The sequence below is a fragment of the Globicephala melas genome, chromosome 18 (assembly GCF_963455315.2).
Source record: "Globicephala melas chromosome 18, mGloMel1.2, whole genome shotgun sequence".
Taxonomy (NCBI): Eukaryota; Metazoa; Chordata; class Mammalia; order Artiodactyla; family Delphinidae; genus Globicephala; species Globicephala melas.
In genome coordinates, this window is record NC_083331.1 from 1,759,798 (window position 1) to 1,774,783 (window position 14,986).

A 14,986-nucleotide genomic window follows, 5' to 3' on the forward strand; every position below is an offset into this window, starting at 1 on the left:
ATCCAGCCAACCATTCTGGATGTCAGTGTCGTTACGGTGGTGGTGCTGTCCTTGATGTTATTGATGGAGTGCTTTCTATGCGTCTGGCGCTATACTATGAATTTCTACCTCACTTTGGTCTCCCAGCAATCCTTTGAAATAGGTGTTTTATGTTTACTTATTATTAAGAAGATTTAGCATCAGCCTTTGAATAAGTCACAGAACTAGGGAGCAGCCAGTACAAGGTCCCATTTCTGTCTCCAGCCTGGTTTATGGGAGGGCACACAACTCAGCAAGTACATGTGCGTTGCTCTTTTGATATTTTTGAGGGATATGAGCTGCTTGACGCATGGTAAGCCTTCAATACTATTTTTGTGTGTGTGAATACATGAAGTTTCAGGAATTTCTACCATACTTTTGAGGCAAGGTTCATAGACCCGTCCTGGCCATCCTGTGGTGGGCAGGATGTTCTCTAGAATTGACTGTGAAACTCTCTGTCCCTCTGACATCGAGGCCCATGGAGAGGAAGTTGAGGGGGGAGGGGGTAGACATTCACTTTCTTTCTTCAGCTTATTTTGACATTTTATTTGAAATACTGAGTTGACTTCACTAAGCAGATACACGTGGGCTGGTATCCTGAGATGCGAAAGACGATGTTACCATTGAGGACGGGCCGTTGGTCATACTGCCAGGAAGCCAATGTTCAGGTCCACTTTTGCTCACCCCTAACCCTGCTCACTTTTGCTCACCCCTAACCCTGCTGTCGTTCCAATGTGACCATCGAAGCTGTACAGCGTGGGGTTCAGGGATGTCCAGGAAGGCAGTGCTGTAAAAGCAGTGGGGAGAGAATCTCTGGTAAAACGTGGGAGCTGATTCCGCCGATGGGTCCAACTTAAGAAAACTTCAATCCAAGGTTGTTGGCTTAGGATTCCGGCAGCAGAGCCACGTCTGCAGAGTTTAGGATTGTGAAGTCTTGATGAAGCACTGTGAGTTATGGAGATGGACCTCACAGGACTGGATCTTCTTATCCAATTCATCTGTCCAATTCCATGTTTCCAATCCAACAGGAAGGAACCTGTTCCTTCCCCTGTGCACAGCTGCAGGACCCGACGAGTCCGCGGTCAGTGTGATTTGTCGTGCCCCAGTGTCTTCTCTTTTCATCTCTTCTTTTCCTTTTCTCTACTTTCTTGCTTTGTTCTTGCAGAAGAGGCAGCTCAGCCCGATGGGAACTTCCACCCGGCAGATTCCGTGTCTCTGCCGCCATGCCCCTCAGACCCGAGGTCCCTCGTAGCAGGATGTATCGCTGTTCCCACAGACGCCAGGAAGTCAGGATTTGTTTGGCTGGAGAGGTGGCAGTGACAGCACATAATGAATTTTAAAATGTTTGAATGACTCTCCCTTCAGCTTGGTAAGCTCCAGGCAGGGATGTAGTTCAAGCACGTGGAAGGGTTTTACATCATTGCTGCCAGAGCTGTCATTGGTTATAGGGAGAGGAATATGCAGATTCTTAGCTGTGTCACCGTTGTCTCCAGGTGTTGTGACATTTCTACCTGTGCGCAGAAACTGTTGGCTTACTTGTCTTCCTTGTAGATGGGCCACATGTATACTTAACAAGTTAAAAGCTGGTGGAGTTTCTATCTAGGCAAAGTATGAGCATTTATCCAAGGTGAACTCAGGTTGCCATTAATTTGCTGATTTACCAGGTGATTAAATGCAAAAAGAAAAAAAAAAGGATAGAAACAATTGCAAACAGCTTGGGAAAATGTCCTCTATACTTTCCAGAATATCTTGATTTTTATTACCTTTAACATCTGCACATTTTAATATAGATCATCTGCTATAACAAACAGTTTAGATTAAGTACATTTTTAAAAAACTCTCACTCGTAAGTACTGACTAAGTAAATTGTCCTCATTGTGGTAACAGTGAGAAAGCAACCTGGTTATCATCAAGTTGTCAGCATTTCATTCGTTTAAAAACACAAATATCTGGGGGAAGCTTCCCCTCTTCACTCCTCCCCACTCACCCAGCCTCAGTCCTGATTGGTGTGTTTTCACTCCAGAGAAAGAAATCTAAGACATGATGCCTGCTTTCAGATTTTGAAAGATAGTACTCTACATAGATTATTTTTTCACCTTTCTATCCACATGTCTTTGCTTTCATGGTTTCTACTAGTTCGAATGCCTCTGGATTGATGATCAGAGCAAGATCCTCAAATCCATTTCATTTTAGGGATAAAAATATACAACGATGCACTTATTTTTTGGAGCCTTCCCAAATTCAAATTAGATTTTGTTTAAAGTTTGGATTTACTTTAAGAAAAGAAGAAACCCTTCAATTGTGATCATCGAAAATATACCAAACCCACACAGACGGCTGATCGAACTTTTCGTGTCACAACTGACTTGTTTTCGGTAGGTGGTCTTAAAGAAAAAAGGAAAGTAGGGCGACCGTGTGTTTGCTCTTTGAGGAATCATTTTATATCGTGGGCATTTTGTTTAAAAACACAAGAAGTTTTTAAAGGACAATACATAGCTCCAGGAGCTTGATTGTCTCCATGTCATGTTATAAATTAGAAATATATGCCCCGGTTACTCATTCATTTATTCAATAAATATTTTTGAAATACTATGTGTTGGAGACACATAGTCTGGGAAATGCTGACATGACAGGACACGGTCTCCACTCAGGGTTAGAAGGAAGCTGAGCTCTGGTGGTCAACCAGTCTCTACCTACTGGGCCAGGCTGGACTCTGCTCCAGAGTTCTCAGAGCAGAGGAGTCGTCACTGAACCCACCTCCAGGGCTGCTGGGCACCGGGCAGAGCAAGGACGTGGCCCACAGGCTCGGTTGCAGGGAGCCCTGCCTTGTCCGGGGCTCAGAGGAGAGCTCATCAGAGAAGAATTGTTCGGGCTGATTTCGGAAGTGAGAGTCACAGTCGGAGGGGAGAGCTTGTGCAAGGCGGTGAGGGGTTGTGAACCCAGGAAACACGAGAAGCCTGGTCTGCCCGGCCAAGTGAAGGGATGGAGAGCTGGGGGACCCTGGGGCCAGTGGAGAGCACCACCCCCCGGAACCCCCTGCAGCCTGAAGGCTCCCCAGGGCACCTGGTCTGCAAAGCAGCCTCACCATCAGCTGCCCCGGCGAGCACCTCCGGGGCAGACACACCCTCAGACCCAAAGGGAAGGCTCGGTACGTCTCCCTCCAAACCCGTGGCTGCCGGGGACTTGGTGTCAGACCTCAGTGCCTTTACGTTAGCTCTGCACCCAAGTTCCCAAGGCACATCCGTGCTCAGCCGACACCAGCCTCCAGCTTCTGACTCAGGGTCCCGGGGTTTTCAGACTTTCTAGGGTGGTCTACATTTCAGTCATATTCTGTCCCCTTTGGTTCCTTCAGCAGACCAGGCGTCTTAAGATGGCTTAGGCTTTCATCGTCAGGGCTGGAAGGAGTCCAGGAAAGATGAACATCTCCTTTCAGGAGGTAGAAAAATGATAAGCCAAAGTGGACATCGGTGTGTAAGAGGGAGCTTGTGAAAAAGATTAAAACGCGACTCAGAGGGGTAGGGTCGTTTTGGAAAGGTTTTGCATAGTTGAGCAATAGGGCCCATAGCAGAGCTGAGCTTAGTAGCTATTTGTATTGGGCCAGTTGTTTGAAATGAAGGTTTGGGTTTATGTACAGAGAAGATAGCAATTTGGGGAAGAATTAGTGTGACAAGATTTTTCAGATGAAAACAGCACACCCAGATCTCAGCATCATCTGCACATATCATCTTGATTTACTGTCCTCCCATCCCAAAAAGACAAAAAAAAAAAGCACATTCTCCGGCTCTTTGGGATAACATGCCAGGTATAATTAATATGTCTTTCTCGGGCTTCCCTGGTGGCGCAGTGGTTGAGAGTCTCCGCCTGCCGATGCAGGGGACACGGGTTCGTGCCCCGGTCCGGGAGGATCCCACATGCCGCGGAGCGACTGGGCCCGTGAGCCGTGGCCGCTGAGCCTGCGCGTCCGGAGCCTGTGCTCCACAACAGGAGAGGCCACAACAGTGAGAGGCCCGCGTACCGCAAAAAAAAAAAAAAAAAAAGAAAAAAAAAAGAAAATGTCTGTTGGATTTCCTGTGTGGCGGCACCTCATAACAGTTTAGAAGAATGTTTCCTTCCACACTTGCGTATCATCAGCCATTGGATCCAGGGCTCTTGCACGTCATCAGCCTTTGGTCCATGGGCTTGTTTTCTCAGTTTTAGTAACACTGTTTGAAGCCTTGCTAAGCATATTTGGGATGAAATAGTCCACAGGCGTCTCTCTTGATTTTTCGAATCCACACACACTAGTGAGATTTGCAATGTTTAAATGCTTACGACACGTAATGCTCTGTTCCCCCAAACTGGAACACACTGGAGTAGACAGATGCTCACATTCTTATTTATTTACTTACTTGTTTATTATTGAGTATAGCTGATTTACATTACCGTGTTAGTTTTAGGTATACAGCACAGTGATTCAGTTATGAATATATGAGTTATGAATATGTATATTCTTTTTCAGATTCTTTTCCCTTATAGGTCATTACAGAATGTCGAGTATAGTCCCTCACATTCTCTTTTAAACTTCGCGTTTTCATGGAAATTGTCCTTGATGCAAACCAAAGTATCCTTCATGCCTCAGCTGGGATTTGGCAGTGCGTTTATTCGGTTTACCTTCGCTTTGTACAGGCTGGTTAGAAGTCACTGATTCGCTGGGCTACAACACAGTGTGGTTATACCACAGATGGGAAAAGATGTGATGACAAACCACTCAATGGGACGAAGGTACAGTTTACCTGGACACGTGTAACAAGTCACCTGGAGGCAAATGGAAGGAGGGCGCTCTTAGGATCAGACCCACTTGACTCCAGATCCTGACTGTGCTGTTTACGGTCACTGAACTGTCTGAGTCTCAGTTATTTAGCTATAAAATGGGTATCATACCTGCTCTAACGGTTGTGAGGATTAGCGATAATACACGTAAATGACTTACCTGATTCCTGTCTGTTTAGCACGAAGCAGTTAATAAACGGTGGTTATTGTTATACTTAATAATAATAATAATAGACGTCATGCATACCCACGTATTTTCATCAACAGAGCTGTCCCCTTCAGAGAGTGGATTCCTATGAGCATGGTAGCAAAGTATTGCCCTGAAGCGCAGACTGGACTTCAAATTAAATGATCATTGGAGTTGGAGAGCTACTGAAATGGAACGATTTTGCTACAGCAAAATCTGGGACCAGTAGATGAAGCTTGCAGGAGGATGTGCTTGAGCTGGACTCATAGATGGGTTTTCCAGTGAGCAGATGCATTGTGGGAGGAGTGGGGCTGTGCCCCTGGCCTGGATGTGTCCAAGCAGAGGCTAATGGCCACTGGTCAGTGCTGATGCCAAGGAGATTTCCCCCCGGGGGGGAATGTGGATGGAGACTCTTCACATGGCTTTTCTGACTCTAAGATTCCAGGATTCTGTGGCAGGATCCATGGGTGGTGGTTTGGCATGGAAGGGCAGGAAGAACTTTGAAACCAGTGTCAGGAAAAATTTCTCAAGAGAACATGTTTTCTCTTCCCAAACACCCAGTTGTGGTGAATATGGAAGAGGGAAAATAGTAGCTGAGGCTCATTTATTTTGCAGTTTAGACTCACATTCTGTAGGGTTGATAAGGTTCAGGAAGGTTGCCATATCTGACCTTTCCCCCCAATTACAGAATTTGCTAACACCATTGTGAAAGGGGGTCACAGAGGCTGTTTGATCCCTTCCAGGGCCAGGAAGCTTACTTCTCACTTAGCAAGGCTGGCCACGATGTTGATGGGCAGTTCTAACTTTCTGAAGCTTCTTCAACATATATGGGTGAAAATACATGAACGTCCCTATTTCTGAGGGATAAATCAGGTTTCTGGGCCAAAGGTCCATCCTGAGACGTTGGCACACTCACCAAGTTAATGGCCTCTTGGGAGACAGTGGCTGGTGTTCCCTAGGGGCACACAACAATGGGCCATGTCACAGGATGGGATGAGAGGCTCTTTGTGTAACTGGAACTTCCCCTGTTACCACACCCTTTTCATGACCTTCACGTGGCCTCACTGCACTGTTAACTCCTTTCGTGTTTTGGTAGAACAGAGTTTGTGTAAAGTCATGCCACACAAGAACTACATCTTCTGCGTGAAGAATTGTAAACGTAATTGGGTTAGATGTAATCCTCTTAGTTTCGAATCCATCGCACTGTTTATTATGGATTCTCATTCCTGCCTCCTAGCCCAGGGATTACCAGATTACAACCTGTGGGCCAAATCTAGGCAGTGGCCTCTTTTTGCAAACTTTTTTTTTGGGGGGAACAGAGCCACACCCATATTTTTACATGTCTATGGCTGCTTCTGCCCTACCATGGCAGAGTTGATTAGTCAGGACAGAGACTGTGTGACCCCCAAAGGCTAAAATATTTACTCTGTGGTCTCTTATAGAACAAGTTTGCTAGCCACTGATCCAGCTTATTAGTTCTTTTCCCCAAAATTGTGTGTTATTTGAAAGTTAGACGAACACTTCTAGCCTTCTGATTATGTTGTTTATAAAAATATTAGGTGTAACAGGGCCAAGCGATATCCAACATAAGATTTATTAATCAAAGCACTGTAGATGCAACCATCACTGTACTTGGGTTGTGGCGAGAACTGCTGATGCTCACTATTATTCATGTTTTCCATGCTTTCCTTGACTTCTTCTATCTACTGCTGGACCTCGTTTCCCAACCTCCTTTGCAGATAGGTGTGGCCCTGAGACTGTAGAATGAGAGTGGCAGTGATGGGAGCCACTTCCAGGCATGATGCTCAAAAGCCTCTCCTGCTCAATCCTTTCTTGTTCTCCTTATCTCTGGAGACCCAGGGGAGGCACAGCTACAAGAGGGAGAGAGGTTTGAGCCAGGATTGCTGGCATCCCTCAGAGTCCCTCTACTGATCCACACTGGACTGTCATATATAGGAGAAATAAACCTGTGTTATAGCCAGCCGTCGCAAATCAAGGGTTGTTTGTTATAGCACATGGGCTACCCTGAGTAGGACCATAATCAGTCCCGTTCTTATCCCTCTTGTATACAAAGATATCGTATGAAACTTGTCAGATGTCTTTTTCAAACTTAGATAAATATGTTCATAATATTCCTTTAATCTTAGGTGAACATTCATAAAAGTAAATATTTTATAATTTTATAAGTTTTTATTATTTCATTATAAATTATTCAATTTATTTAAACTAAAAAAAAAACAGTTCACCCATTTGTCCCATCATGAAATACCCACCAGTTAATACCATTTATAATAACTTTTCCTGGGTCGGCTATTATATGCTCCCAGTAAACGCTGGTTTTTCTAGGTTTTCACCAATTATTTGTCAAGTCATTCGTTCCTTAGTTTTTTCAATGATCAAGAGGATTGATGGCGTACTTAGCATTCCCGTCTTTGCTTTGGATATCTGTGTTTTCTGAAACCTTTCTGGTGTCTGTTTGTGTTTCTCAGCTGCCTCATTTCAACCGTAGCCCTTGAATCTTCAGGGAAATGGCTGTCCAAGTCTGGAGAGTTGACTAGACCTAAGTGGCCTCTTACTAGTTCCTCACACGTTCCTTAACCTTTCTCTCTCTTCTAATGGTTTTAAATGCAGCAGACCTAGCTTCACCCCGTGGACACCAGCAAGTTCATGCAACCCGACACACCTTCATCTCGGGTGTCCCCGTGTTTCTGTTCAGGACCTTGGTAGGGAGACATGGAAACCTCTCTGTTTCCCTCTTGTTCCTTTCTCCCCTCTAGCTTTCAGTATTGTTTTTCATTATATGAAATTCCAAAGTTTTGACTAGTGAGTGAATAAATAAATATGTATCTTTTCCTCAATGATTTGTACCATTTTTATTCCTCCAGGAAGTTACAAAGGATAAAAACAACCTCAATAAACATGTATAAAATGGCTTTGAGATGATTTCCCAAAAGTTGTTGAAAGCTTCCCTAGAGTTGGGTTTGCTAAGCAACAGGGTGTGAATTCAAATGTAGGCAGGGGGGCTTCCCTGGTGGCGCAGTGGTTGAGAATCTGCCAGCCAATGCAGGGGACATGGGTTCGAACCCTGGTCTGGGAGGATCCCACATGCTGCGGAGCAACTAGGCCCGTGAGCCACAACTACTGAGCCTGCGCATCTGGAGCCTGTGCTCCGCAACAAGAGAGGCCACGATAGTGAGAGGCCCCCGCTCGCCGCAACTAGAGAAAGCCCTCGCACAGAAACGAAGACCCAACACAGCCAAAAATAATTAATTAATTAATTAAAAATGAATACCTGCTTATAAAAAAAAATAATAAATATATTTTAAAAGATGTAGGCAGGAACGACACTTCCCTGATTTTTAAAAAATGCTTTGAGATGTTATCCGATACTCACCAGCACTTCAGAAAACTGTCACCGAGGAAGCCTGCTTCGATGCAGTGGCTTCAGCCCTCTCTGTGCTTGCTGGACCATCTGGTTGGATGTGACCGTGAGGAGCCTCCTGTGTACCCGGTACTCTGTTTGGAGGAAGACCCTGCAATGTCTTCTGTTTGCCACTGGCACGTAAGTTAGAGCCGATGAGATGCCAGCTTTGATCTTCAAAAGGGTGGAGCTTATGGGAGAGATCAACTTACCTTGAGTTCACGTGTTTCACGAGGTGGCACCAGCAGGGAGTGGGGTGACACAGCTCAGTTCTAGGTCACCTCACTTCTGAAGATACGTGCCCCGAGTACCTGTGACGAGGTGGGGACTTGAGTGACCCTGAACCTTCTAGAGAGGCAGCCCGTGTTGGGCAAGAAACACGGGACCCAGGATCCCCGCGGGGCTGAACCTGCTTCCTGTTCCACACGGAGTGCCCAGAATCCCTACTTGCCTTCTGGGGACGTTACAAGGATCAAATGAGATAACAGCTTAGAGATCTTTGAATTTTCAACAAGTGAAGTCACTTCTTTCCTTTAGGGAGGGAATTAAATAAGTTACGTGGCAGGTTTTCATCTTCCTAGAACCATTGGAAATAGAGGCTCGAGGCTCGACCGCCCTCTTCTGTCGTGGAGAATCACACCCTGATTGATCGAGTAGGTAATTGCCGGTCGGCTTGATCATGCCAATCAATCTGGATTCCTCATTAATCAAGCCGTATAATTTGAATTCCCATTAACGTTAACAGGATCAATTTTATAAGTTTTCCTAACATCTAAACGCGTCAGAGTGCTCAGGTGATTGGAAACCACGTCGGCAGGCCATGTTTCCCTTTCCCTCTAGATACTTAAAAGATCATCTTCCATCTGCTGACACATCTGGTCGTCGCTATGAACCTTGAGGGTGCTTTTACCCATCAGGGCAGACAGCTCAGCAGGAAAGAGGTCGTAGGTTCCGTTTTCATACGTGACGGTGATTTTCTCTTCTCCATGAGTGAATTCAGCCACTCCTTCAGCAAATAGGCATGGACCACTATTACGTGCTGTGCGGGGTCCTTTCCCTCCTTTGGCTTAGAGACTAGAGGTAGAGACAGACATTCCTCAAGAAAATACTAGCTGTAAAGGGAAAACATACGGCCCAGGAAATAACCATCAACTGCACTTAAAGAATGAAGTCTTCAGTATCAGTATCATTTTCACATGTGAACATCCCCATATTATTATTTTTACATTTATTATTATTCATGAGATGGCTTTGTTTCTATCTTCTCATAGCCCTGAGAGTATTACTGTAAAGAGGGAGATTTTTGTGCTGTTCAGGGAAAGCGACTAATCAGACACCATCGAGCTCATTGTAATGGTTGCTCATCGTTTCTCTTATTAAAAAAAAAAAATCTGCTGTAGCTCGGTGCTATTTTATTTTCGTCCTCTTCAGCCATGGTCGGCTGTGTTGAAACAATGCCAGACTGAACATTGATACCAGGTGCCCGTCCTCATAGAGTCCAATATCACACCTGCAGATAGAGTATAAGATTACATCATGTGTCGTCCTGGGCCCCACAAATGACTCTGTACTTCATCTCAAATAACATTATAATTTACACTTGGAGACCTCAGACTACGTAGCCTTGGCCAAATGAAAGTTTTTGCAGCCAAACGCATCAAACTCAATACATTTTACTGTGCCGATGGGATTGTTTTTTTGAGAAAGTGGAACATAATTCAATCTATCGATGGCATTTCAAATCAAAAGTACCTGTGCCAGAAAGGTAGGCTCATAGACATTTGGCTGTTAATAAAGAAGATGCCACAGAGTTTTGTGCTGGGAACCAGAGAAAAATGAAAGGACCCCAGTGTACTCTGTGGATTCATCAAGAGTTCACAGAGGAGAGGAAGAACAATGGGAGCTATTGTTTCCCCCAAAATGTCTTAGTGATGAAGGTATGAACTTAAAGTTGGAGAAGCACTGCAGGCAGAAATGGAAACCCTCCCAATTCAAACATTTTCCCAGCTCCAGCACACAACCTGCAGTGATCTTCGCTGAACCTTTGGAAACGTTGTGTAGCTGTTTCAACACCTACTCACCCCATACATTCTAGTTTTCCCCTTTGCACTCTGGTGCCTGACGGGCTCCTCTTGGAGAGCAGCCATCGTCACCTGCTCACACATTGATCCGCTGGCTGGAAAGCAGCTGCTCTGCCTTGTTCAGAAAACCATCGCAAATGTTTAGACGAACAGAGGAGGGGAGGAATGTCTTCATTCCCCGTCTTCCCCTAGCGACTTCTTCAAAGGCTTGGGAGAGCTTTCCACCTGGCTATTGGGTTTCTATGACTTTTGGACTCATTCCATGGTTCTGTTATTTTCTGTGGAATTGCCCCAGCCTTTTGAATCTTTCAGACAGGATGATTTTATGTTTAAAACTAGTAGCCAGTAATCTGTGGTCTAGGTATGACTGTAGACGTGCCGGAGAGATCATTACCACCCCGCAACCCAAATAACGCCCTCTTAACTCTGCCCCGATTTTCTAGTATTTCCATGATACTTTGGGAACCCTTCCTAGAGTTCTTGGCGTCCTGACGTTTCCTGTGTGTTGGCACGTGTGTCCTAAGGATGCGGGGCATAGGGAGGGAGGGAGGATGTTTTTGGAGTGTCTACAATTTTGTAATGAGGATCCAGGACAACTGAGAGATGGTAGGAGAAGATCTGAAAACAGTTATAAGAGAAGTAAAGAATCACCAGAGAAACTTGCTTTACGTCATGGCTCTGTGACCACAAGCTACTGGTTTTATCATACGGTGACGTGTAAGTCAGATGGACCTGGAAGTAGAGAGAAGAGGATTTTCCACTTCCAAGTGAGGAATGGGTATTACTTGCTGTACAGACACATCTTCTCCTCTGGTCCTATGGTCAATTTTTATTTGAACAATGATTTTCTGTGACGTGATTTTTATGGACCCTTCACCAAGGACGAATATGTGCTAGGCAGCCTCTCTTGGTAACAAATAGTCCCTAAGCCTCCCTGGGCTCCAATAATGTTTATTTCTTCTCAGCATCTCCTGCTGGTGACTACAGTTGGCTGTCGCTGCCGTAGCTCTCCTTGGGGCTGCTTGGCCGCGCGTCGGATGTCTGATTCTTGGTCTTAGGCTGAAGGAACAGTATCCACTGGGACAAGTCATGCTTGGAGAGGAGAAGCGTGTGCAAAAGCTGGTGGGAAGCCTGCAGTACTTCTGCACACAGTCACATCTGCTCCCTCGTCATCTGTCCCACAGAGCCACATGGCCAGGCCATGCAGTGGCGAGGGGAGGTGTGTTCTGTCTACACGGGGGCAACGCCCGCCATAGAACAGCGGCAGGAAGGCCATCTTCTAGGGAAGGGAGTGAACAGATGGGAACAATAACACAGTCAGCCCAGCATGTCTGTTCTCATGTGGCTTCTTTTGCTCAATTTCATAGAAATCCCAAGTAAACTGAGCTTTAGCGATTCAGAAGCATTGGTGCGTATACAGCCAAACGCTCCCAGAGTTCTTGGCTATCTATCTATAGCTATTCCTAGTCTGCACACGGAGCGCTAATCAGTATTTTCCAGTGTGTCATTTGTCATTCAGATTTTGGTTTTCAACGCTGAGTGGGAGTTCAACTAAGACCTAAGCTGGACTGGAAAAAAAAAAAGTTTTCTCCTATATTTAAGGGTTTTTCTCTTGAGTTTAAATTTTACTTCATTATTAAATATACGATGATAAAATGTTCATATTTTCCTCCAAGTGGACTCACACAAACAGTTAAGGAATTAAATACCAATGTTATTCACAAGTCGTGACGGTAATTTACACGGAGCTGTTACCCCAGTGGCAGGTCTAGGGGTGTTCAGCCGCCCCTGGTAATCAGTACCCTGAGACCCTAAGTGGTTAGGTCATTAACGAGTTCTTGGCACTTTACCTAAAGGCGTTGGGGTGTTAATCCTGGTTCGCTGGTCAGATTCCAACTAGGGTCATGGATTTCTGACTTCTTAAATTACTCCTGTAATTTTGGTCCAGCAGGATGCTCTCTGCACTTTCTGTCCCATGTGGTTTCACTCAGCGACTCACTGGTAGAGATCTGCCATCTTCCTCTGTAACTGAGATGAGAATAATTTAAAAGCACTTCGAAAAACTTCTGAGCTGCAATGGTGCGCTCTGTCTTGAATCCGTCGTGAGTCTAGATGAGGGCTGTCTCCTGACGGAGACCCCTAACAGAACCTCATGCACGTTAAATTCCTTCCTCCCTGTAATTTGCTTGGATGCTTTGTCCTTGGGTGAGCTCACCCCACAGAGGATCCCCAGCCAGAAGGTCCTACCTGGGTCCTCCTCTGAATGAGGGATGGACAAGTTCTCAGGAACCTCCCTGATGTCTTCTCCCCAGGCTGACCGGAGAGATTTCACACAATCTCTCTTGGAAAGGTTGGAGATTATGTCAAAGCAATTTTGGATGGTCATCAAGAACTATTAATAAACGTTTCTTTCTTAACGTTTAAGGGTGTATTTTATTATGTATACATTAAAATACATCTCACTAACATAGCCTATTTAGAAAAATGTGTATCTACGTGCACGTATTTTCAACAGAGCAAACTCAGATCCTGTTTTTATTATTAATAAAATATGAAGTGACGTACAAGAATTGAAGCAACTGATAGCCGAATGGATGCTTCATGACGGTGTATGTATTTGACCTCCTAGGAGTCACACTAGTTTCCAACGTTTTCACCAGTAAAATCCTCATTAATTAGTTTTTGCCCTATTGATTCCAGGTTAGAACGATTTTTGCCTCCTGAACAGAATGTATTAGGTAATAATTCATTCACTTCCCTATTTTTCTGTTTTTATCGAAGACACGTGTAGCTGATAATCAGTGTTATTATTATTGATCACCTTGAGCTCACTATTGGACCGTGAGCTCCCCATCCCAGGGGCTCTTCTGAACAGGGGGGAAGACGCCTTGCGGATCAGCTTCTCTGGGTGGAGCAGCAGACACGGCCGCTTGACCCCTCTGTGACTGTAGTTTCAGAGCTTTGAGCTGGACACGTGGCCTCCCAGGTAGAAGCTACACTTTCCGTCGCCCTTACATCTCGGTCTGGCCGTGGGCTCTGGACTCCAGCAGACGGAGCCCGAGCAGGAGGGATGTGGGCAGATCCCAAGTCGTGGGAGCGTGGCTTCTCCTCATTTCTTTGCTCTTCCCGGGGTGGGATGCTGGTGGGGAGCCGCCCTCGTGGACCAGGACACACTGAGAATGTACAGGGGGACACGATAGAGACAGTCTGGGTCCCTGGGCTCCTTGTGTAACAACCAGTGAAGAGATGCGGATACAGACGTGAGCGGAGGCAGGAGTGATGACGCTGAGATCCCAGGTCCTCCCTGTGTATTACTGCCAGCCTTGGCGCCGTCGGCCCGGGCTCCCGCCATCCTGCGTGACCCATTCTCTTCTGGGCGTCACTGTCGCTGTCACAGCAGCCCAGCCTGTACCTCACGCATGAGTGGGCTCAGATACTCGTGAGGGTAATCACGAGGCACTTGCAACCCATGTATGCTTCTCCCGAATGATGGAAAGAATAATTTCTACAGTGAATAGTGTACAGCTTCTCCTGCCCTCAGGCATCCACCCCTCTCCCTGGTCCCCCGCAGGCAGAGCTCCAAGCCTGTTTATAGGTTTGTTTATAGAGTCCAACGCATCCCTTCCCGCCCCAAGGAGCACCTCAGGTCACATCGAGGCTGGGGGGACCCAGGGGGGCTTTGAGATTGTCCTCCTGTAGGTGTATGTATTTGACCTCCTAAAGCTGCCCCTGAAGAGTCTATCTGTGCTCTCAATGTCTTCTTTTTCCAGGAGGATGGGCACTTAAAGGGCTGAGCCCCCCACCACCACCGTTAAGGGAAGTGACGCTGTTTTCCCAGGTCCAGAGGACAGAGCCGCACCAGGGCACAGTAATGAGAACAGGGCCATCTCCTCACTGCTCGTGGGTTTAAGTTTTCCCATTTCACAGATGAGTAAATGAGGAACAAGTATGTTTAAACAACTTACCCAAAATCTCATTGCCTTTCAGGTTTCAGCACCAGAATTTGAACCCATGAAGGGTTTCCTGATGCCGACCCAGACTTGCAGCAAACGTGGCTGTCCGAACCTTCTGGGAGCTTGTTAAAATTGAGGTGAGTTCCCGATCCCACGTCGGGGCTATCTTTCCAGTAGTTTTGGGATGAGTCTTAAGGCTTTGACTTTTATTTGTAATCAACTACCCAGGCAATTCCAGTGCACGGCGAATTTGGGAACTACTGTTTGGTGCCACACAGGCCACACTGGTCTCGAAATGTTTACAGTCTTTTCCCCTTTGCCCACTTCCTCTCTCGCCCCCAGACAAATGAATGATTCAGAGTGAGAGCAGTGTGTCTTAAAGTGAAACTCAACACCTGTTGAGGCAATGTTTTGAAGATTAGTTACATGAATGCATTATCCCTTTAGCTATAACCGCCATCCAGTTTGAAGGGTGTTTTCCCATCCACCCGTTACTACTTACTGAGTGATGCTTTGT

General features: G+C 45.8%; 1 long non-coding RNA gene across 1 annotated transcript in view; it reads left to right on the forward strand.

Annotated features, from left to right (window-relative positions):
• The first annotated feature begins 14,551 nt into the window (after positions 1 to 14,551).
• LOC132593821 (uncharacterized) overlaps positions 14,552 to 14,986 on the forward strand; it is a 41,641-nt gene continuing 41,206 nt past the window's right edge. The window contains exon 1 of the long non-coding RNA XR_009559712.1: positions 14,552 to 14,606. This is a non-coding gene — a long non-coding RNA (uncharacterized lncRNA). The remainder of the gene's footprint in view (positions 14,607 to 14,986) is intronic.